Genomic DNA, 3,460 nt, shown 5'->3' with positions numbered 1-3,460 from the left:
TCTTATCCTGGGAGGATATCCTCCAGAAAAGTCAGCAAGTAACGGATATGAAAGCATGTGAGTGCACCCTGTTTTATGTTGCTTTTGTTGTCATACTCCACGGCTATGGGAGGACATCCATTCTAACCATATCGATCTTCAAGATAAAAATTCTGCACATTTTATTATGGTTATCTCACTTAAAGAAATACAGTAAGCTTTGAATAAACATTGCTACAAGAAAGAATGCTCACAAAAGACCAATTAGAAAAATAGCAAAGGAGAAGCAATTCTCTGAAGAAAAAAGACTCTTGAAGAAAGAAGAATTATCTCTGTGCTTGTAGTATAAATCTTGCATACATTTTCTGAGATTTAAAGCTGTTTAAAGTTAGGATGTTATTGTTATAGGGCACAATTGTATTGATTGCTTTGGATGGTGTGTGGTCTCCCATAAAATAGGCATCCTCCCCTTATTTCTATTGATGAGCTCAGGCATTTTCTTTGTATTTTTTAGGGTATTACAGAGACAACATATTTAAAATCTAATTTTTGATGAATATTTACAAAGTCTTAAGAAAAGACAAGATAAAATTAAAGACATTATCTGAATGAGGGAGACTATTAGAACAAGGTTATAATCCCACCCAAGGGTTTACAGTTGTGGGTGGACTACAGAAACAGGACTTGGACCATTATTGGACCCAGAACTTTATCTTAGACAGAAGAGCTTACAAGATTAGTCCAGGCTCCTTCAATCCAGGCAGACATGATGTGACCAGTGACCACACAGTTTAACATCCCAATTGGCACTAGGACACCCAAGCAAGTCCCCAAGGGTTGTGCTTCTCTCTGGCCCTGCTAGGGAGGGACAGTGGTCCAGGGCACTGTGCCTGAGGGCCAGCTAGTCACACTGCTGCTTAATGGTCAGATATGCTTCAAGGGGCCCTGAGTTGATGAGAAGACTCATAAACGGATTTATGACATCCACTGTAAACTATGGAGCCTTATGTAAATTTAGTGCTCAGAAATTAAAGCCCTAATACGGTATTAAGTCATATGAAATGTATTTGGACATAGTGAAATGAAAAGTTTTACTACTTAGTATCACTTCTTTCCCTTATAATTCTTATTCTCCTTTAGTAAAATAAGTTCATGTTATGCATGTATTGAATGGTTATCAGCATATAAACATATTGCAGTCCCTTTATATGTGTACATATGTAATGCTAGAGAATAATTGTAAGAAATTCTTCTTTGCCTTAATAGAAAGAAATGACTTCTTGGTCTTTCTCTGTCTCCACTAAGGCAGCCATCTTGCTCTTGCCGCGTGCTGGTGTTTGAGGACCCTCCCTGCTTCAGATTTACCATCAGCATGAATCAAGAAAAGTTAGCCAAACTTCAGGCTCAGGTCCGGATGGGGGCAAGGGTACAGCTCGCAGAAAGAAGAAGGTGGTACATAGAACAGCTACAGCTGATGACAAAAAGCTTCAGAGTTCTCTTAAAAAATTGGCTGTGAATAATATAGCTGGTATTGAAGAGGTAAATATGATTAAAGATGATGGGACAGTTATTCACTTCAACAATCCCAAGGTCCAAGCGTCCCTCTCTGCTAACACATTTGCCATTACTGGCCATGCAGAAGCCAAGCCAATCACAGAGATGCTGCCTGGGATATTAAGTCAGCTTGGTGCTGACAGCTTAACAAGTCTTAGGAAATTAGCTGAACAGTTCCCAAGGCAAGTGTTGGATAGCAAAACCCCAAAGCCAGAAGACATTGATGAGGAAGATGATGATGTTCCAGATCTCGTAGAAAATTTTGATGAGGCATCAAAGAATGAAGCTAACTAAAATCTTTTCTGGTTTTTGGAAGCTGGCATGGACTAGATTTAACAGATCAGCTATGTGGTTCCAAAGTTTTACAGACACAGAGAACATCACCTGTTAGTAGTTCAGTAATATAAATATTTTGTATATTAATAATGCTGTTTGTTCAGCATTTTTGGTCATTTGATTTGCATTTTGCACTTCCTCCCAGGATCTAATATTTTGGTCAAAATGCGAAGTATCGGTGCAGTTTGAGGGTGTTTTGGGCTTTCGATTCTTGATTATTTTTTGGGTTTTTTGTTTTGTTTCTTTGGTTGGGGAATTTTTAGTGTGTGTGTATGTATGCATGTGGGTATGTATGTGTACAGTGGGGAGCAAATTGGAAACAGTTCTATTTATCCTTCCCCTTGCCCTAGTAGAAATAAAGCAAATCTTTGCAAAAAAAAAAAAAAAAAAAGAAATGACTTCTTAATTGTACATGATTTATGTTACAATTAATTGTTTAAGTTCCAACGAAAACTAACTTGGCAATGGTCCAGGTGAGATTAAAAAGAACACCGCATGCTTTCATGATCTTCTCACTCAAGGTTATTAGAAATAGGGACTGTAGATGAAAAGCAATGTTACATAGACAAATGATGCAGTTATACATCCTCCTTTCCTGCTGCAGCAGCTTCAACTTTCCCATCCTCAGCATGGTTCCATTACCGGCAAAACCCCACAGAATCCCTGCTATGGTACTAAATGATGTTACTCATAATGATACAGCTACTGTATTACTAACTACAGTGTCCTTACAACAACAATGAATGAAAAACAAAGTACCTGTGGCACACGACCTTATTTGCAAATAGAATTATTGAAGAGGTTATTAGGTAAATTAATATGAAGTCATATTATAATAGGTCTTGACCCAATATGAATGGTATCTTTATTAAAAGAGAAGAGACACAGGCGTGTAATTCGGGAGGTAGCCATTGAAGTCATGTGTCTCCAAGGCAAAGGATGCTGAGGGTGGTCAAAGAGCAGAAGCAAGAAGAGGTAAAGAAAGATCTTCCCCTTAGACCCCCCAGAGAGAGCATGGTTCTGCTGATGACATTTTTGTTTTTTCCTGATTTGAAGGTACTGGAACTGTAAGAGAGTACATTTTGGTTGTTTTAAGTGACCTAGTTTGTGTTTGTTTTTCAAGACAATCCTGGGACACTAGCCCTGCCTTCTCCTACCCTCTCAAGAAAAAGAGTGGAGAGGATTATTTCAAAGAAAACAGCCATGCAGATGGCTGCTCAAGCAAATTTTGAATATTTTCTAAATTTCCCTTTCTGTTATATCCTTAGGTTAGAAATGAAAGTTTTAAACATGGCCTCAGTTTGATCTTTGCTTTATTCTTTCAGAAGATCATTGTGAAGAGTTTTAAATAGAAGATTATCATATTAGCTGATTCTTCTTCAAAGGTCAGCTGTCTATTTGCCTGAATAGTTTTGGTTTCATTTTAAAAGACAGCCATCTTTTCCTATTTGGGACAGCACTGTCAATGGTTAAAATAGTATCCATTGTTTCAAAATGGCCAATTCCATGTTTTTGTTTAAAATATCGAGCAGCAGTTAGAGAATGTTTAATATGCTACTTCCTGCCCTCCTTGCTGCTGAAGAACTGAGCC

General features: G+C 37.9%; 1 pseudogene; it reads left to right on the top strand.

Moving 5' to 3' along the window:
• Positions 1-1,265: 1,265 nt before the first annotated feature.
• On the top strand, positions 1,266-2,235 carry LOC142452674 (transcription factor BTF3 homolog 4 pseudogene; annotated as a pseudogene).
• Positions 2,236-3,460: the final 1,225 nt, after the last annotated feature.

Source organism: Tenrec ecaudatus, chromosome 7 (assembly GCF_050624435.1).
Source record: "Tenrec ecaudatus isolate mTenEca1 chromosome 7, mTenEca1.hap1, whole genome shotgun sequence".
NCBI classification, from domain to species: Eukaryota; Metazoa; Chordata; class Mammalia; order Afrosoricida; family Tenrecidae; genus Tenrec; species Tenrec ecaudatus.
The sequence above is the reverse complement of the archived record's forward strand: the minus strand, read 5'-3'. Positions and strand labels throughout refer to the sequence as shown.